We start from the raw sequence: 22,001 nt of genomic DNA on the forward strand, positions 1-22,001 counted from the left end.
ATGTCAAGTGTAAGGGAGGCAGCTGCTGTAGATATGTGTGCCAGGGGAGCTGAGCATGGCATCTGGAGTGCTCTGGGAGTGTCACTGGGGCAGTGACACCGATACGGCACACGTTTGCACAACGAATGTTCATGAATTGCAGGCAAGGAGCTTGGGTGGCCAGACACACAGTGTTGCTGGCTTTCAGCTCCCTCTGTACAACGTTTTGTTTTCTCAGGTGACTGAGGCTCTCAATAGATTTACTCCAGCCTAAGTCTTTTTACTTGAGACTAAAGCTTTCACTAGTTAAACATTCATTAATGAACTCAAACCATGGCTTCAGGTGGTGGAGAGTAAGCAGATCTTTGCCAGCATTCAATGATGTGTTAGAGACTTTGTGTCCATTATTCATGATGTTGTTGCTACAGGCTCTAATTTTACATAAACCAAAGCCACAAGAGAAATGTTACGATAAGCAACTGAGAAGAGTACAGAAAAAGAGTGACATATCAGTTGGTATTAAAGATACAGTTCAGTACTGCATTTGCTGATTTTGAAGCCTTTTGGGAGTGAAAATAAGACATTTTCTGTGAAGAGCAACAAGGTAAAACATAAAATTTTGAAGATGGTCTTTAAAGTTAATTTATGTCTTCTAGACAACTCAATTCAAATTCCCCAAATATAAAAAATACACAATCTCTTATCTATAAATAAAATGTACTTTACAGTTTCTTTTAGATCCTTTTTAAGAACTACTAAAATTGTATCCTAGCTATCATGTGAGCTATTGCTCTGCATCGTCTTTGGTATGCCAGAACTTAAGACCTATCGGGTAAATATGTTATATCATCTACAAAGCTATAAATGTGCACACCAACAGCACCAACCCACCAACAGGGCAAGGAGACTTGAGGCCACTGTCCAAAAATCACACTCGCTCTCCCTTTATGAACATAAAAACCAGGCATATGAAAATACTGGATTTCCTATTCCCCAGCATTTGTAGTATATACACAAGACAATAATTCAACTCTGCCTGTAGGACAAATGACTTAAAAATGAGCTTCAGGATCTAAATCCATACCATGAAAATTAAGATACACTTCATATGATATATCTTAGTCATGAAAGTGGGTCATACGTTTAAGGCATTTCTAGACTATATTTACTGATGCAAATATTCTAAATATATTCTCATGTTCATAGAATAATACTTAAATTATTTATCACATTTCATTCTCTATGAAGAGTAAAGGAACTGGATTTCTTACAGCCCCCAGAGGGTGAAAAGTCTGGGTACTTCTTTGTAACCTTTCACAATTTTATGTAATACATGCTCTATTCCAAAGGGAACTTCATACTTCATCTACTACATAGAAGAGGTGGTACAGTAGAAAAAGCTGATGGGTGAAGATCACACACTGCACATGTAGGGATTCTGACTTAACAGTGTCATGAAATTTTCAGAGTATTACTACCTTGTAGTGTTTTAGGACTAATGGGATTTCCTCAAGACTTTTGGGTGCTGAGCATTTGTTCAGCTGGCTATGACTAAACCATTCTACGATCAAAGCTAAAGAAAAAAAAAGAAAAAGAGGGAAAGTAATAAAGAAAGACCAAGACTTTATCTGTTTAAAACGTGAATTCAGTTTGCAGGCCAGAATGTATATTCAGGCAACCCAAACAACCCAAGGAAATTCAAACTGGCACAACTATCAATATATCCACTAGGTGTCACAAAATAATCATACAGATGAGAAACAATTATACGTACAATGCATGAGTGTACTACATCAATGAAGTGCTGCTTTGAAATCAAATCTGTTACCAGAACAAATGCAGGAAAATGTTATGAATCTCATGAATATACATACTGTCAGAAGTGTAAGGGAATATTAGATATGATACACAAAAGCTGTTGCTAACTGTGATGTATCTGATAACAGATTCACGTACAAATGTGTAATAAAGGCCCCATTAAATAAAATCTTCCTGAATCATACAATCATTATTACCAGTTCTCAGAATCACACGTCTTAGGCTACTTGGTACTTTTTGTGCTCCAGGTAATGAACTTTGTACTTTTGCATTTTGATAGATTTTCTAGATGTATGTGAAATTCCCTCCTGACTACAAAGAAAATGCTGCTACGAAAACAAGTTCTGAAGAGTTGGGGGATATGAAACAAAAATATTGTTATGAAATTACAACAAATGGCGAACACTGGAACTGAGAATAACATAATGAAACAAGTTTCTTAGATGCAGACTCTTCTCATGGAAGGGTATACTATGAAGATTTGAATAGAAGAATTACCAACTGAGAGATCAACCTTAACACTGGAGGTATTTAGATGTTTTTTTTAGTATTCCTGGAGCATCCTAAATTCATCATGTATGTAACAGCACTCACTCAAAACACCGACAGCACTAAAAGATCAAGCCCAGACTGCTGAAACAAGTACTTCAGTTTCCCAAATGGTTCTGTAATGATGGTAACTTTTTCTCATAGCTGCATAAAATTTTTATGGGCCACATAGCCGGCAGTGTGATTTACCCCTATCCATGCATGTATGCACCACACTCAATTAAAAATATTGTAATCAACAGCATATGCAAGATCACAGAGTAGAATAAGTGAGTTAGGTAAGAGGAGAAAACATGCCCTTAATGCTTTTATCATTTGAACATAACACAAAAAGGCTGCTGACAAATGGCATTTTAAAAAGCCAATCTAAGCAACGTTAATAACTCTTCGCCCTCTTCAGAAATACAGTAAGTGAACATTTGCTTTAATGTTCATACAGCATTTTATTTGCTTTGTCATAGTAAGCTGTAAATGTAAATGTAATTAAGCTCACAATAGGATCTGGACATTTTACGTAATATTTCTTTGCAAGATTTACTTTGTAAATGTCAAAGCTGGACAACAGATTTCAAAGTTTTGAAATACTTTCTAATTTCAGGATCATGGGGACAACACTTTTCTTCTATCCCCAAATTCCCCTCCACTTCTGAGCCAATCAATTAAATACTTGAGCTTACAGGAATACAGGTACAAATCTGAGAGAAAAATATTGTTGCTTTTTTTTTTTTTGCTTCGAATGCCAGCACAACTTTACCTGTATATTCTAAAGGAATCTGTTGGTTGTTGAAATAAAACTTTCAGAAAAAACCAAAAGCTTTTCTCTGAAGTTCTCCTAACATGAAAAGCATTATTTGATTTCAAAGAACCTTCCAAACCACACAAAACTCAGAGTATTATGAAGTCAATAAGAATTTTGTTATTTGATTTCAATGGAGCTATGAGTTCACTTCAGAGACAGTCACGTACTAAAAAAACTGGTCTTATTTATCACAGAATCCAATAACCATAGAATAATGGAGCCTGAAAGACCTCTAGAAATATCTAATCCTCCTCAAAGCAGGTCTAACGAGATCGAGTTGCTAAAGTCTATATCCAGTTGAATCTTGGATGCCTATAAGGATGGACACTTGTTGCAGTGTTTCAACACTCTTCAGTAAAAAGCTTTTCATTATATCTGACTGTAATTTTTCATTTTCCAGACTGTGTCTGTTAGTGCTCATTCTATTTCTGTGGCACCTTTGAGAAGAGACTGGCTCCATCTTTTCCTTACCCTAATACCAACCATGTAGCTGTAGACAGCAATAAAGTTGTTATTTTGTCTTTCTTTCTCCATTTGGGCAGACCAAGCTCTCTCCTTGCTCACCACGTACTCTAGCCACATACTAGCCAGCCTGGAACCTTCCACTGTACTTGTGCTAGCAAGGTGGCTGCCACCTTGTACCTTAAAACTGGACACAGAACTCCAGATAGTCACAATTGCTAAAAGGAGAGGCTCCATTCTCTAGAGCTTCTGCCTTTAGTCTTGCCAATGCAACACTGATTGCAAGTTGGTTCTGCTGGAAGGGCATATGGCTACCTGATATTCACCTTGGGTATCAGGACTACCAGATCCATTTCTACTGAGCTTACTCCTACACAGCTGGCCCCCAGCCTGTATCACTATCATCTTACTGATGACACTACTTCTCAAATTAACAATATTAAGAAGGTTTTTTTTTTTTAATTTATTTTAATTTGAAAGCACAAAAAGTAGATAATAATAATAATGAAAATGTATAGCAAGTGAGCATCCTATTACCCCGCTCTTAATGTTAGAGCAGTACTTCCACTCTAATCTCACAGAAGCTTTAGTTTATTAAAAGACATTAAGTCTCACCAGAGCCATACAAGGAACTTACCTCTGGTTAAGATACACTAGAAAATCCATGTACTTCAGAGGTCTAGCACTTGTGTAAATCAGTATTTCACTTAACAATGGAATAATTTAAAATTAAATTAAGAACTATAATTATACTTTACTATCATTTAGTTCTTTATATTTTCTGCCACTGGAAATAAGCTCGAAAGAAGACATCCAACCCCAACTGCACTATTCTTGGAAAGTTTATATTACACGCGAACATTTACACTCATAACTATATGATTTTTTCAGCTTAATTCAATATGAGTAACTGCTTCAACTTGGTTTCTTCTCATTAAAAGACCAGTTGGAAGGAAATAGTTAATCATTGTTTGCCATCTGCTGTAGACAATCCACACTATACAGAAATATTTTTTGCAGCCAATCTAAAACCACAATGCACAAAGACAGCAAAAGGAAAATACCGTTTTCAGCTATGCGTTTTTTTCAGTGCATGCTAAAATTGTAAACATTATGTGGTTAACCCTCTCTCACTCTCTGACAGCACTTTCTTCTGGACAGTGGTCTCTGTGGTACATACCACATCATTTAGCAGTCCCTATAAAGGTACAGCAATAGTGCTGTGGAGAAGTGTTAGTGGTCTGCTCAATAACAACTTAATCATGGAGAGCAAACCTATGAAACCACAAGGCCATCTTTTAGAAGGTCAGAAGGCTGCAGGCCACATGCAAGATGCCACCTGTGAACTTTGCTGTAATCTAGAGAAATATTATCAACATTAATAGTTTCATCTTTTTTTCTTCCATTTGTAAATAGTAAAACACTTCTGTATAACCTGCCCCTTCATCCCCCCTCCCCCTCCCCAATCAGATTTCCTAGCCCATAGGCCCTTTGTATCAGTTCTCTCATTTCCACAGTTGTCCCAGGAAGGTTCTGAATTCTCTAAACCTCTCCAGGCTCTTTTATCAGAAACAGCTCTAAGTTTTTCTAAACATAAAGTCTATGACTTAAAATGTATCAAGTCAAGAAAATGCAAAAGAGAAAGAGAAATGAAAGAAGAGGATTGGTGACTATTCATGCTATTTTCCAGCTCATCTTCCCCATCTGGTAGTACTGACAAAGGGCTGTGTCATAATTAGAGAGGGAAGCAAGTTGCTATTTTTAGATTGGTTTTGGAACCAACAATCTTCCACAAAAAATTGTATTTGTTTCAAAACAAAGAAAAAGACACGTGAATGATGTAAAAAATGTTCCACTTAAAAACAGAAAGATCGCTGGGAAAAGACAGTTCATAAAGTTTTATTAAAACATACATTGCTAGTAGGTGACAAAAATCAGAAGAAATGCTAAGAGTGAGGAAATCAATACCTCTAGACCCATTCTCCAGTCAATGGTCTGGCACTAGTGGACATAATTCAGGTTATTGAAATCTTTTTTCAAGACTGAGTAAAGTTCATTTTAGTAATATCAGCAGGGATGCTTGGTTCCAATGCTCTTAATGTTGGGAGTGCTAAAGACTGCAGTCTTCTAGTAGAAAATGAAAGCTTGTTCCTCTAGGCCTTATTGCAAATACAGAGCTCACAGCGTGTTCAAAGGCCTGTCAGTCAAAATATTTTTCCTTTAAAAATTCTCATAAAAAGAACACCAAGAAATAGTCCCCCCGACTTCCTTCTCTTGCAAGCTATAAACTTTAATCATCCTTCTTCTCTTTGCAGATCTCCTGAGATACGTAACTGGGGAGCCTTATTCTTACACATTTCTGAAACCTGCAAATAGCTTCTAATCTGGGACAACTTGTACCACCAGAGATCTTAAAAGGGGATCATCCAGTAAGCCTGTGGAGACTTCAGTGTTCATGACCCAGTGTTGTCTATTATGTACTTGGGGACCCGCAAGAGAGTACTGTTGGAAGTCCCCCTCTAGCAGAGCTTGCTACATGAGAAAGAATTTCCAGACCTGTAAAATAAGATATCCCTACCTTTATGAACTGAGGAGTAGAAATTTGTAATGTTCATGAACCAGCCTTGTCAATCTTCGGTGGTAAGGTCACACTGATAGATGGAACCTGTTTCTTGGGGACCCAATCCTACATCTGTCTTTGATAAGGAGGGAACTGTAATTATACAAACACCAAAAGCACGGTCAGGAGATGTCACAGACGTCAGTAAAATAGACTGCCCTAGACTGCAGGGAGTCTGGATTTTGAGACAGTCCCAAGAACGAGGAAGGTACTTTTCACACCTTACTTCACATGACTAAAGTGTCCCTTCTCAGATGTGTCTGTGCTGATTTCAGCTGTTCACTGTGCATGTTGTTATTATTCTGTATCTTATTATAAAGTAGAGATATTTAGATAAAGATCTGACTTTCTAAACACAGCAATGCTTTTACAGTCACACAGTACTCAATCAATTCAGATTCTGTTTCTTAGAGATTAAGACCATATCTATACGGTCATCTTAAACCTATCCACAGACTCCAAAAGGAGTCTTAAAATTCCCTGCATCTACCCATAAACATCTCTAGATTGTTTAAAATTTAACTAAAAGATTTGAGCTTGGATGCTTTAGGAATATTGGACCAATTCTCAAGACTGAAGTCCAAATCACCCTGGGTACTTCAAAGTAGCATTCTGTCAGATCGAACACAGATTTTCTTGAATATGTTTTTCCAGAGCTGTTCAGAAACACTTTAATTCACTGCCCATAATGGTGAGTTTGGCATAAGCAGTGACCTGAAACACTAGCAGAACTGTCTCATTCATCTCTAAGCTGGACCCAGCAGAAGCTGGAAGTCAAAGGCCACACCAACAGGAATTTAATATCAACTGTCTCCACATTATGCAGCCATCTTTTTTTCTAGGAAATCCTTACGAGTTTGATTAAAAAGATTCCTCAGGAAGATCCATCAACAGCTCTCTACTGACATGTAAATAAGTAAAGCAGATTATTGGTATTAGAATATCATTCCTAAGCCAGCAGAAATCAGGCACATTAAAACCTAAGGCATGGCCAAGGAAACGCAATCAAGATATGGCTATATAGGGCTGTACTCTTGTAGACATGACTCAAGGCACATAAGAAGTCCATACTTGGTTCTTTTCTTCTGGATAGATCTGTGTCTTTGGTTGAGGATTACACATTTTTATATATGTTCTCCATTAATAGTAAAAACCATTTCTGTAGCACTCGACTTTTTATCCATATCCTCTGCATCACTACATCAACATTTATTTGATCTATCAGTGATAGCATCCCATCAAAATTTAATAGCCATTTTCTACAGTTCAAGCATGTTAACTCTTGCTCTCACCTATGGTACAGCTTATCCTTCACCTTCTTTTACAATTCTAATGATGTATAAAATAAAGTGCCTTTATACAGCATGACTCAGAAATGCATAATATTCCTTTCTTCAGCTAATGGTAAAGGAAACAGGTACAAAGCGAAGGCAAAAGAGTTCTCTATTCTCATCTATAGTTTTATATTGAAAACTTGAGTGTCAAATGAACAGGGCTTTTAGGAAAATGTCAGCAACTGTAAGAGTTACATAAGGTAGAGATAGAAAAATATTTTGCAAAGAAAAATGACAGTTTTTGAGAAGATGATTTATACTTCAGTTTCAGAACATGAGCAGCCAACATGTGACCTGACATTTGCTAAAGAAATCAAACAGACATTCTGCAAGATTACAAAAGCAAAAGCATTAATTGTTCTATACAAGCAGTTCCTCTCTGTACTAGAGAAAGATCTAGAACACTATGAAAAAAAAAAAGAAAAAAAAAGAAAAAATAGAGATGTCACAATAACAGGTCTTCCTGTGTATTTTGTTTTAATTTATGAAAACCAACCTATGTTGTTTTGTACATTGTACTTTGTTGTTTTATTGTATGTAGTGCTCTCTATGGATAAGAGAGATTCACAATTCACATTCCCTGTGTGTTTTAAGTTGATTTGCAAGAGAATTTGACTGTTAAAGCAGTGCATAAGGAATGCATAGCTGCTGACATACACATTCCACAGCTGACAGAATATGATGAAAAGGACAACAAATGCAAGGATGTCCAAAGAAGGAAGATGGTTGGTCAACTGGCTTAGATTGTGAGTTCTGTTATATACTTCCTGTATGTCTTGAAATGATTACTCGAGCCCTTGAGGCTCTGTTTCATCACTTTTTAAACTGAGATCATAATTCCCTTTCTCAAAGTGATACTGTAAGGCTTATCCATTAATAGGTTCTGTTCAGTGCTGGGCAGATGATCAATACAAATTTTATGCATCACTGAAGAACCATTTAACCTCAGATCTTAAGTGGCATATAGCCTTGTGTCAGCCTCTCAGCAGCCACTGTATAAATATTACATATGCACACTGCTAAGAATATTTGAGGGACACGAGTTGCCAGTAGTACTGATTCTGCATTCCTCAAGTTACAAATCTGCAGGACAACAAACTTAACATATCCTTTAAGTACAGTGCAAAACAAGTACTAGCACATTTGTTTGCAATGGTTATACATGACAAAGAAAAGAAAAAATGGTATAACCTGTGCAATAAGTGTTCGAGTGCAGTGATTTAAATGAATTCATGAAATGATTATTTTAAAGCCTCCAAAATTGACAGTGTCTGGAAGGATTTTATTTTGGTGCTGGGAGAAGCAGTGTTTTTACCAACTCTGCCAAGAACACAGATCATGAATGTGATCACCTACTTCTAGAAATACAGCTACAATTCAACGCTGTAATGACTTTAAAGATGTATTTTGACGATACTTAAAGACATATATACTTACTCTGGCAATCAAACAGAAGAAAAAAGTTATTTTCAAAACATCATTTTCAAGAACTACTTTTAAAGTTTATTGCCAGAATTAATGTACCACGAAGACCTCCACACCAGCAAGAAATTAATCTGCACTGTGACTGCATACATACCTTGTCATTTTCTATGCACAGATGACCAATCTTCATTTCTTTCCTCTTCTAATTTGGATATAGCTCATCTTGTAACTTGGCTCCCCTTAGGTCATTTCTCTGTTTCAAACAGGAAAGAAGAAAAAAAATTGTAAAACATTTCTGTTGTCATTATGAGGCAATAAAGTGAGAAATTGATATATAGACACAAAATGCAGTTCTTCCAAAGAGTTCTGTTTGCAAGGAGTTCGCTTCAGTATATGGGCAGTCTCCCAGTTTAAACTTGTTTTGAAAGCCTTGATCAAAGGTAAATGGGGCATTCATGGCACTTTGCAGGAGGGTGACATTACCCTCAGGGAAACACTATGACTTAAAATTACCAAGACTATTCAATTTAGTTGCTACTAACCTTGAAAGCTGCAAGTATGAAAGCCTTCTCCATTTTCACAGCTAAACAATTTTAAAGTAGTTACCAGATACATTTTTTTTTTAGCCTTTACTCCTGAGCACTGCAATTACATGCAGTCCTTTAAAATCAGTATGACTAGTGCTAGTAGAAAGGTTACCTGTGCTTTGACTAATCAATCAGGAAAAGTTATCAACACACCAGGTCTAAATTATTCATAACATGTAGCAGTCAGCAGCTTAGCCTCTGCAGCCAGCAATACTAATATTTTTTTGGACACTATTTGTGTATCATTAATACCTTTACAAATGGATGTTAATCAGACATCAATTTAGACACCATTAATTGCATACAAAAATAAATATATAGCGTGATGTATGGGACATCACAGCTTGAACCTCTGATTAATCAGCTGAGGCAAGTGTCGGGTCAGCTGTGGGAGCACAGGTGAGAGTAATTTAGCTGTGCTCCCTGAAGGCGTGGAGCTTGACTCCACCTCCTCTAAGACCTCATTTAAGGGTTGACTACCACTGAGGCAGCATCTCTTGGAGGTTGCTCCCTGGTGGAGACTGCCTCAGCTTTCTGGTCAAAGCATTGACATTGGTGAGTTTTCCTTTGCAAATAACCTTTGAATATTTACCATCATCTTTGTTAACATCTTTATACTAGCCACCCTTACAGCATGGTAAAATAACAACCTTTGTTTTCTTGCACTGTAATCATTTTAGGAATGTGACATGGCACCAGATAAATCATTCTAGGTCATTGCAAAGAAGTGATGTTCTCTGCCTATTCATCAATCTATTAATTTATTCATTCTCACTCTACTCACCTATTACTGACTTCTATTTTCTCCAGCTAATTTTGCTGCTTTTTTGATGAAAGGTTGTTCTTTTCCATGATGTCCTCAGTATTTGTATATATAGAACCCTGCAAACCTCCTTGAAACACTAACTCTCTCCAATAAGAGACACCAATGTTTACTCACTGCTCATTCCAACCCTTGTCTGTGAAAATATCAACTACGTTAATGTCATGCTTCTATAAACTACTTTTGTTTTGCATTGTGTACCAAACTGATTTTCAGTTTTTTTTTTCAATCTGTTTCATTATTGCTCTCTCATGCCATAATTTACCCTGATACCATTCCCACATTTTTCTTTGATAAGATTTTTCTATCTTTCACTCTTATATTCATCCTTCACTTAAGTACTATAACAGTCAGGCCTACTTTTCTCAAAGCCATGATCTTAGCATTGCTTTACTTTTCTTTTGTACTCAGAGATCAGCTTCTCTTCTACTCATCCAGTGACATAATACTTTCTTCTATATTTAACTTACTCTGAAATTTGCTAGTACATCTCTGTGCCATTCTGCACAGCTGAAAGAAGAAAAACGCAGTATTTTTCCTTGAAATAGAATACGGGTACTACACAAAACATACATGAAAATAATCCTTATCTTCAGTCAGAAATGTGGCAAATGGGATCCTCCCAGTGGAAAAAAGTCCAGACACAAGATGGGACAGAAATATTGCTGATAAAGAAATTCTGCAAACTTGACTGCCTCAGTTCTGCATGAAGTATATGTGTCGATCAGTACCATACTGAGGTTTTATTGACAGTTTTCAGACTGTTGCAGTAGGCTACAACCCTGCAGATGTTTAGACATGAAGAACTTCAGTCATGCCAGTATATTTATTACTGGTTCTTACATTCCTTCTCCAGAGAGTTAATGAGAAACCCCCTCACTCTTACATTCATAATAGAAGAGAGGCAGTTGCTAGGTATTCTTCTTGTTGAAGCATGAGAATGTACTACAAGAAACATTAAACTTCTGTCTCTTTTCTGATAAAGCATTATGCCTATGCTTCAAACCCGTCAAAGTCTTACTTAAATATGCAATTCAAATTAAACACGTCTACATGCTGTTTTGAATTGGGATATTACTAAACATTCTTTGAAGGTCATTGGGATAAGCCATCCTTTTTAATAGGTTTGAGCTTCTGACTTCCCTGCTGTGCACAAACTTAGAAGTTTCCTGGCTCTTTGTTTTTACTTTCTCGTGACATGCTTAAATCCATATTTTAAAGATGTCTGGGGCAATTTTTCAACTTGGTCACAAAGATGGACTTCTAGTAGCATATAAAAAGGAAAAAAAAGACTAAGGTGTTGAGGGGGAGGGGCTCTGTACAGTTTAGAATACTGCTAATTTGACAACTGTGATGTAAAAGATTTTCATTTTCTTTTTCTTTTCTTCCAATACAGTTAGTTGGTGTTTTCTCACTAATTCCTAATGTACTCAACAAGACATACAACAAAGAGGAAGAATAAAATATCATGCATATTCAATACAGTATATAAGTGAAACCTGGCTGGTGGCCATTCAATGTAGTGAATTAGCAAATGAAAGATGGCTGGCTTGTTTGCAGCACCCTGGAATAGCAATCCTACACTCAGAATAGGAATCCAGCAAAGCATAAATGTGAAGCTCAAAATCACCACTGGATAACTGCAGCTGTCATGGAGAGTACAGAGGCTTCAAAATAAACTTATTTCCTTGATCCTAATGTGATATATATATATTTTAAAGTCTACTTTAGGAATGTACACATTTTAAAACAGAAGAGGAAAATTCTCTGGTTTGGGAGCATAAAACTAGTCCATTTCAACAGAAAGAAATATGTAGAAGTGCCAGCAGGACAACACTCAGCTCCTCTTTTTTAGTTCATGGTTTTATTTATCTTATTTTCACTAGTAATGACAGCAGTGCAATGCAAAATGCCGAATATGCTGTGTAACTAACAGATACTGTACACCGAAGCAGTAAAGACAGAATTCACTGTGCAACACTGCAAGACATTCCCTTCAAGGAGAGAAAGCTTGTTATCTTTGTATCTGATTGAACAAATGAACACAGACCATAAGATGGACCAAAACCTTATTGCTATTTCTTTTCAACTCCCTAAAGTGTAGATTGCAAGCATTTTTTGGAGGATTTGCTACGAGAAGCAACTTCTAGTATCATGACCAGACTGGAGTTTAATTCCTATAAAATATTTTACTAATATTTGTAATCTTAATGTAGGATTCTGAACAAAATGTTGCTTACGCTCAAAATTGTCCTTGAACCAAAACCCACTAAAAACTAACCCTACGAAAATGCAGTGGGCAATGCTCAATAGGATCTTCATGATATGGTGCCATTGATCCCATTGTAGAAAAATGCTGTCCTAGACTGCGAGATTGGCTTTTGGTCTAGTCCAGGCTGGCAGTTCTTAAGTTCTTAAGATTTTTAACTGCCCTCTCAAGCTGTGCTTAATAAAAATGCCCATCAAAATTGCTAGGTTGTAATAATTTACAGTCAAATGCTGCAACGGAATACAAGCAAGAAGACCATCACTGCAGAAGGAGTAGTGCTAGAACTGAGGTAGTTCATTCAGATCCTGCAGTGCCTCTCCATTTCACTGTGGAGTACATTCCACAGCAGAAATTGTTAGCCATTGATACCTCCTAGTTCTAGGATTCACATCTCACTGAAATTTTGCACGGAAAAGGCTTTGGAAACAAAAATAAAGTGCAGACATCACCAAGTGCGCCTTGTAAAAACAACTGTGAAACCTGTAATGGCAGATGTGCCCTCTTACAAAAATATGGCCCTACACGCAGGAGCCACACCACCACCAGGAGGGTGTTCTCAAGACGAACCTGAGCATGACCAGCAGTAACTTGTGGCTTTGGATTGACAGCACCAGAGCATCATCCCTTGTGGCACCTCTGGCCCTGCCCAGGGGACCACTAGGCCTTCACTGAAACAAACTCACTGCTTCTTTATGCCAAACATAGCAAGTGCCAATCAGAGGTACCAATGTGAATGGTTCTCCATGCACTGGTCATGAAAACCAAGCCAAAAAGAACATGGCTTGGTGGGTTTGCTAAGAATTTTTTCTTGTACTGAATCAGTAGCTGTATCTGATACTGCTTTGATCCTTTTTTTTTGTCTTTAACAAAGAATATGTGTAACTTCTTGAGTGAAACCCCTGTTCTGGAATGTGCTGAACAAATATTTTTTAAAAGAGGAAAAGTTCTGCTTAGAGTAATTTTGCTGTCAAGTGATTTCTTAGAACTCAGAGCCAAAACAGGTAACAGCCCTAAGGAAGTGCTGTCCTGCTTACAAGAATTTAAGTCACACTTCACACACAAAACGGAGCACTACAGCTTGGGGACAAGGGTGGGAGCAGAGTTTCTCCAGTCAAATAAAGATTTCCCACATGTTAACGCAAATTCCTTCATCAAAACCCGATAAAGGAGCAGTTAAAGAAATGCATACTTAATGAGGCTACACACTAATGAGGTTACTTCTATATTACAGAGTTGGGATTAGCCAGTTAATTTTTCAAACTATCTAACTTGGAAAATAGTGTTTGGCAAAGTCCCCTGACATCTGCCACAACTTTATTTAGCCTCCCGCATTCCCTGGAGGTACTGCACATGAGGGGCTCTGCAGTACCGCACTAGAGCAACTGCAGACAGAAGGGAATGTAGACAGACATGCAAAGTGTTTAAAATAGGAAACACAGGCTCTGTGCTGGGGGCTAGCACAACAGGTGTATATATATTGGGAGCTTATATTAATGAGGCTTCTGTTACACATGCACAAGGCGGCCGGCAGCCCTTTCAGAAGTAGCTGGTATTTTGGTAAAAGTCAGACAGAGTAACCTCATAGTAACCTCTAGTCTGGCTCACAGCCACCAGGGAGGCTTCTGAAGGACTGTCCCTTGGTGCTGCATTGATTAGATTTCTTCCCATAATACATCCAGTGTTTTTGCTCAGCAAACCTCACTGACAATTGAATCAAGAATAAAGAGTGAGGGGGGAAATAAAAGCTGATCTCCACGTGAAAATGGGCCATAAAATTAACAAGGTTCTCTACATCAAATAATTCCGTCTGCTTTACTGTGGTCAGAAAATCAGTCTGTAAAATAAAAAAGCAAGCACAGAAGGAAGAAAAACAAACTGCAAAAAATCAGAATTCACACAACGTCGAAGTCAAGTATTTAAGCACACAAAACATAAGAAAGCTAAAAACTTCTCCTAGTGAAATTTAAATATTTCCATGCCCAAATACTGCACATGCATCACTTTTGTATACCAGCTATGCTGTAAAATGTACATTTTCTACAGTGATTTGTGGTGCTGTGGAAATGCTAATATAAACATTTCTTAATTTCCATGTCTCACAGCATCATCAGTGCATGGAGAAAGCACCTTCATCAAAACAAACAAAAAGGCCACACACACTTAAATGAAATGTGGATGATTAATTGGGACACAGCGAGTCTGCAGTAGAGTCCTTTTTCTTCTAAGAAAATTGGTACATATATATAGTAGGGTACGATAATTCTTCCCACCCAGAACACGCTCCAATTAAGCTGCTGGATGCAAGAAGTGCACAGTTGTCTGTGCTGACTGACTTCAGTGAAAGCTGACTGAGCCTGTCTGGTAGGACACGTTTTGAATTCACAATACTTTAATTACCACTGTAAACAGACTTTCATAGAAACTTTTCAAGTGAACGAGAATTTGTGAATGCAACGATTCAGCACAAAAGTCTCTCAGACTTGCCGGATTCTTTAATAACATTATAGTCCAGTGATTTTTGCAGCATGCTTAATGTGACTCCTAAGAGAGCTGATATTGTCTGTACAAAAGGTTAGGCTGGTAGAAAATCAGGAACCTGAGATTTTTGTTTGTGGCTTGCCAATAATTTTTACTAGAACGATCCCTAATTGCTACAAAAGAAAGTAAACCCCAAATCTGTGGGAAGACTATGGTAATGCTGAGCATTGTAAATAAGCTGCCCATTCGTTTAAGAAGGGAACACCACTTTCAATCACCAATGAATAATCTAAGCTGCAAGTAACAATTACAACTCTCACCTACTTGGTATCTCATAGAAGAACAACTATGATCTTTCTAATGTAAACACAACCCAGAACAAAGCATTAAAGTAGGCAGGATGAATAGGACTGTCATTACTTCAACTATCCCCAGTGCATGATGAATGACAAAGCAAGAAAATGGGGTATTTTATAATATCTAAAAAAAGACAGGAACATAATAAACAGGATTGCTTCAATAGGAAAAAAAAAATACACAAATAATTCCTTTGTGTCTTCTCTAATAGCAAATGCTCTCAGAATGATCCAAAAATGATACTCATAGATAGGAAAACTGGTGTAGCACACATCCTAATTTCTTAAGTTTTATAGCCATATCTGGATACCAGACTAAATTCCATCTATTCAAGCTACCAACATCATCACAATTGGAATCTGACGTGTAAAAGCAACAAAAATAAAATTAAAAAAAAAAAAAAAAAAAAAAAAGCTTCTTGCTACATGAAAGAGTTGTCTAATATCACGGGGAAACAATGGTAATGGCCTTCAAATACTGGTATTTGTTTGGGGGTTTCTACTTTGGTTTTTTTAAATTAATGAGTTTCATAAAGTAATGCCAAGAAGAAAATAATCACATAAAAACATCCAATTAAAAAGATATCAGCAAAGGAAGCCTAACACAACTGATGCTGAATTGTTAGCAAGCCTTTTTACTTTTTTTGCTTAAAAAACCGATCTGATCATCTTTGACCCTTTGACATTAACTACAAGAAAGGAATGAAAGCTGACCATTCACCTGGCACTAGCTTACATTCCTAGCCACTGTTGATCTGTAGAGACCTGATGAGCATCCAAGCACTGTGCAAGCAAACAGCTTGGAAAACTCCTGCAAAAAATTGTAACCTATATTCAACAGGAGAACATTTTTACTTAACATTAAAAATTAATGAATTAATTAATCAATTACAAAAGAAATCCAAGCATGTTTAAGAAAAAGGATCGTTTTTTGGTTTTTTTTTTCATGGAGCTTTTGGAGCTTCAATTGTGTAGCAAATATATTCTGCATAAGCAGGACATCAAATATTCAGATACAACTCAAGTTTTGAGTGCCATTGCCTTCCCATATCGAACATCTTCCCATAAAAGGCTCAGAAAAAAAATAATCAGACACTTGACTGACACTCGACTGTGAAAGTCTGTCCTCCACCACTCAGGCAAACAAAGCACAGAATTGTATGAAGAATAAAAACATTTATTAACAATGTACCCTACTAAGAGGCCTATGAGGTCTTTCATTTATGCCACAGATATTTAGGTATGAACTGAAAATGTATATAAATTTATTTGACGCACAAAAGTGCAGTAACTTAAAAAAGCAAAAAGAGCACGAGAAAAAATGAGCTATTTCAGCCAACTTCTGAAAAAGGCATTTTTGAATAGAGACTGCAGAGTTTTGCAGGGAATCTACAGATTTTTTCATCCTTTCTGTCACCTTAACATTCAGGGCAAAAAAACTCTACGCTGTTCCCTTGCTTTGGACAGAATAATAGTCAACAGTCCTTCTCAAATTACTTGAAAGCTAATAGATGTCAGCTGAGAGACTCAAAACTAGAGTTATTTACCTATTTAGTTACTGGATGCACTCTTGAGTGCTCTGCTAGAGTACATAATTTATGTTATTTCAGAACGGGCATATTCTAGCCTGCATTTGTCCTCTGAACTTTCCACATGCACCAATGTGTCATGAGGATACCAGAAATGAAACTGCAAGACCCTCTCACCTCTCAGTTTCTCTGTCAACATGGAATGCAGTTTCTGATGTTCTATTAATGAGAAGGAAGTAGTCCGTGGAACATACATGTGGACAACTTACCACTAAGCACTTTGGGTACAGTGCAGACAAAATGCCTGCCTTTCTTCTTTCAGTGCCTGCCTTCAAGCCATACTGGTGGTTTACACACAGTAATTTGATGTACTAAGGTTCAACTAAAAATAGATGGCAACGAAGTTCTGCCAAAAGAGGTGTCTGCTCTGGCTCATTCCACCAGCAAATGGCGCTTGCAAAAACTATGCATGGAACCTCACATGGCTGCTTTCCAGATGTCAACATAGCAGACACATCTCAAGGAAGCAGAACATGCTTGCTGTCTATTAAAATTAAATATGTAATGGGAAGGGACCTAAGGGACCAAGTCCAAGGCCTTGCTGCCAAAAACAAGCATAAAATGTAAGCCCTCATTATTGCTACTTAAAAAAAATAATCATAATAAAAAAATCCTTTGAGATATTGCCTAAGATATGGATTATCAAAGGAGTAAATGTTTTTAAAAAGTCTTAGGATAAATACTCATATTCTGCTTGCTAAGGTAACTGTCCCTAGGAAGGAAGTCTTTACACACAAAAATCACAATAATATGCTGTTACGGTTACACATGAGGCTAAGATGCACTGTCACAAACCACCTTGTAGTTCCAACGTGGTCATTTTGAACTAATGGAAAAACACTTATTAATCCCCTGAGGAAGCTGACTGGAGACACTAAGTTAAAAATACGGCCTTTTGTAAGAGGAAAGCAAACCTTATTAACTCCTAGTTATACCTTCAGAGAATTGACTAGAAATACAGATGTCTTACTTCTGTAACCTATGATCTGATTCCAGTTCATTTGCTCTTTTGTCACTAATTTTAGCTTAAATAAATTTGCTTTCCATTCAGCTTCTTCTTGTGACACAAACACCAATTTGTAGAAGATATTTTTCAACTGAAACCTAAATGCTCTTTCAGAACTTTCCCCCTTTATTGTCAGAGCAACAAGAATGTTAGAAATTAATAATTCATGTGAAATGACTTTGGGCAGAGAATGACTCAGTAGATCTCAAACATCATGACCAGAATTAGGTGGGAGACAGGCCCACAGAAAAGAATGGCATTTCAAGCAAAGTTTTAATGGCTCTCAGCCACATGGGTCAAAGAATGAGATTCTGCAGAAACCTGGAGCATCTTCCCATACTTGAACATGAGAAATGGTCAAAGTTTCGGACTCCTCTTTCACCTGCATAATCAGAACTGCCACCATCTTGCAACCCATGATGGTACAGGAGTCACCAACTGGACTGTCTTGTCTGTGGGGTGCTTGATCCAAACTCTGCATTCACTACCTCTGCTACTGACAATGACAGCAGTGGGTTCAACACATCTTTCTTCAAAGACTAGCATAACCACCTTTTGATCTTCAGAGCAGTATTTTGGAAAGTACACCAGAACTGCAATATACATTGGATAAAACATGCAAGGAAGAAGCAATTAGTGAATATAGAAAGGAAAAAAACCAGTCTGACCAAACTGAAAGCAATGTCAATGTAAAATGTGACTCAAGTGTCACTAGATTTACATTTCGCTCAACAAAGACAATGGATAAAGATCTAAATAGTGGCAGATGGAAATCAAACAGTGAGTTTGTGAAATTGAAGCTGACTGAGATACATGTGAAACATAAATGAAAACACTGATTATAGTTGCAACCATGACATGACTACTGTTATGTATGTACATGGCTAACCCTCCTTAGGAAACTCCCTGTTGTGATAGTGCAAAGCATTCTACAGCCGTGACACTGATTTAAGAAAATAACAAAACAAAACAGAGCAGAAATGGCAACTGTAAATGAAAAAAAAAAAAGATAAAACATCTAGATATCTCCTCTATCTATAACTGCTCTTCAGAAATAAAAGAAAAAAGCTAAGAAAAATCCTGATTTGTCAGACGTGCTCTAGTAGGAGTACCTAAGAGAACTAAAACAGACTGGGAATGACTTCTGCAGACACAGAGGCCTGCTGACATGTAGAACTCTCTGCAAGATAACAAAGAGACACTACAAAAATGGAGAATGGTCCAGTGCAATGGTCATATCAGTATGATGACAAAAAATATCACTGCCTCTTGTTGATCTTCAAAAAAAACCAGAGCCTTTCATCAATACAATGGGGTGAGGGTCAGTCGCAGATTGTTTGAAATTCAGTGAGCAACTGAAGAAAATATCAACTTATGAGATAACCTATATGTAAATAAAAATGTAGGTGATGTAGTTATAGAAGTATATTCTCTGGAGTCTGAAGCTGATACCTTCACACTTATGTAAAGATAAAAGTCGTCTGAGTTCTTAAATCATTAATCTTAAATCATTACTATTACTGAGTTACGTAGTTCACATTTTTGTCACTAATGACAGTAAAAAGTGTATTTCTAGTGCACTGCAAGGGCTTCAACTAACTTACACACATGATAAAGAAATATCAATCCTTATTTTGTAGGTGAAGAACACATGCATAAGCAACTACTGTGTTTTTGTGTGCATCATTGTGGCAGCAGCAGAAACTAACTTTTACGTACAATTACCTACATCTGCATGACGTCCATACTAACAGCTCTCTGAAAACAATCTGGTAGACACAGGAAGCTGTCTTGAGAAGAAAATGGGAAGAAGCAATTTTCAAAGCCATTATCCTAAAGTAAAGTAAGGCGTCAGTATGTACCTTCCACCCTACAAGCCAGCAATACCCAAGAAAGCCCAGTACACAGATCTTCAATCAGGTGTGGCAATTTCTTCGCCCCTCCTCACTCAGTCTAGAGTAGTAAGACATGGCAACTAGTCTTACTCAAAGCACTCACTCCATTATATAATTCCAGATTTTTTCCATCAGCTTTGAGTTCTTACTGTGCAAGTCTGCGTAAAGAAGAAAGGAAGAATAATTCTATAGAAGTAGTTTCGTATGCTTTTTGACTATTGTATACACCATTTTTTGAGGTGTTTGGCACTAAGGGTGCAGTGTATTAAAATGATTGATTGATTGCTTTTTAAAAATAGAAGTACCGTTCTGATACTAGGATTAACTATTATCATTAAGATATGGCAGAATTTTAAACAGCTTTGAATCTGCACCCTACTGTGAATGTAAAGCGTCCTTCACCATCCCCCCCCGGCCCACATTCTATGCACAGAAAAGACTTTCTCATAAAGGAAACAAATACCACTAACTGCACTCCTCAGTTAGCACCCCATCCATAGGACCACAATAACAATTCCACAGTATCCCTTCAATTCCTGTAGTACATTTTCAGTTTGCTTTCAGCAAACTTGGAACCTCCCTTCCTCCCTTTTTTTTTTTTTTTTCTGAACAACATTGGTTGCTCTATAGGATAAGCTTAATCATAGTGACTTTGAAGGTTCTTATTTTTAAACATCATATATACTGTAGATCAAATCTCTGTCATTGAAGGGTCTGTGAACAATACTCATAATAAATAGCATAAATTGGTGGCCTAGTGCAATGCAAGCAGGTTCTGATTCAGAGCCGGGTTAGCGACTGCAGCTACAGGGAGATCCTGCCAGCAGCACGTTCATGCCAATAGAAAAGAACAGTTGATGGCATCTACCCAAGGTCAGCTCCTCAAATTCAGGAGCTGGTCTTCTTCCAGACACTGTGAAGTCACTTGTTTAAATGCAGCCAGTCGGCAACAATTAAGCATCTAAATAAAACATGCAGAGTTTGTACTCCTTTTGAAATCTCCTCCGTGCCATGCTGTTTATTTTCTGTTTCTCACAGTCTTCATTATCCAACAATCAGGCTACAAAATGGCGGTCAGAGCGAGGCAGACATTTTGTAACTGTCTCATTAAAAGCTAACGGAACAATGGAAATGCACTGAATGAAAAGAAGCAATTTGAGGAGCCAAAAGGAGCATGTAACATTACAGCTACTGAGCTTTTAAGCAAATCCTTTATCTAACTTCGCAGAAAAGTTGAAACAACGCCATACTGAGACGCAATCTGACCATATTTAACCCCCATGTGTGTAAAATATAGCCCGGCATGGCCCTTTTTAAACTGAAGTACAGCTCTTCACCTACTGGAGCAATGGCTCATCTGTCCCCCTATGTACTATGCACTATATGGAGTCAAGACCACACTCAGTCGCTATAATCCTAACCACATTCCTTCCTTGAAAGTCTAGAAAATAGTGTTTTCTATTACAACTCCAGGAACTTCACCGTGTTCAGCACAGCCTTTAAACCACTTTCACCAAAAGCAGCAAATGAGCATTTAAAAAGGGGAATCTTTCTCTATCTCTGCAGATACCTTTTCTTTTCAATGTACAATAAGCTAGGAGCAGCAAAAATGGAAAAAAAAAAAAAAAAAAGTAAAAAAAAAAAGTAATGGTATGGCTAATATAAGCAAAAAAATATATATATTCAATTTTAATAGGGACTTAATATTCCCTTCCAGATTGTATGCCTATCACATTGTTCCTAGAATTATTAATAGCTGATGCACCCTAAGAGGCAGATGTGCAGATATTTAGCTAAAAACCTCAAAGCACATGCTTCTTAATAAGAAGTTAGGCACCTGCCAAATTTTAGGTTTCAAGAGTCAGGCATTCTTACACTGTTCCCTCTGCAAAAGAAGCAAACAACAACAACAACAAAAACCCTAAACCAAACCAAAACCAAAAAACTCCCATAAGAACTTAAAATATATACGTTGCTGCAAAAGTTCTATTGATTTCCATGGAAATGACAAT

The 22,001-nt window shown here is 37.3% G+C and overlaps 1 long non-coding RNA gene across 15 annotated transcripts in view; it reads right to left on the bottom strand.

Annotated features, from left to right (window-relative positions):
* Positions 1-22,001, bottom strand: part of LOC146762491 (uncharacterized) — a 195,860-nt gene that overhangs the window by 8,856 nt on the left and 165,003 nt on the right. For 13 of the 15 annotated variants that reach the window (XR_014936693.1, XR_014936685.1, XR_014936688.1 and 10 more), the window contains one exon: positions 9,141-9,239. This is a non-coding gene — a long non-coding RNA (uncharacterized LOC146762491). Of the gene's footprint in view, positions 1-6,185; positions 6,321-9,140; positions 9,240-22,001 lie in introns of all 15 variants that reach the window. The other 2 variants (XR_014936701.1, XR_014936700.1) reach the window with 1 other exon arrangement.

The sequence above is a fragment of the Coturnix japonica genome, chromosome 1 (genome assembly GCF_054131305.1).
Source record: "Coturnix japonica strain WE chromosome 1, WE-NBRP24, whole genome shotgun sequence".
NCBI lineage: Eukaryota > Metazoa > Chordata > Aves > Galliformes > Phasianidae > Coturnix > Coturnix japonica.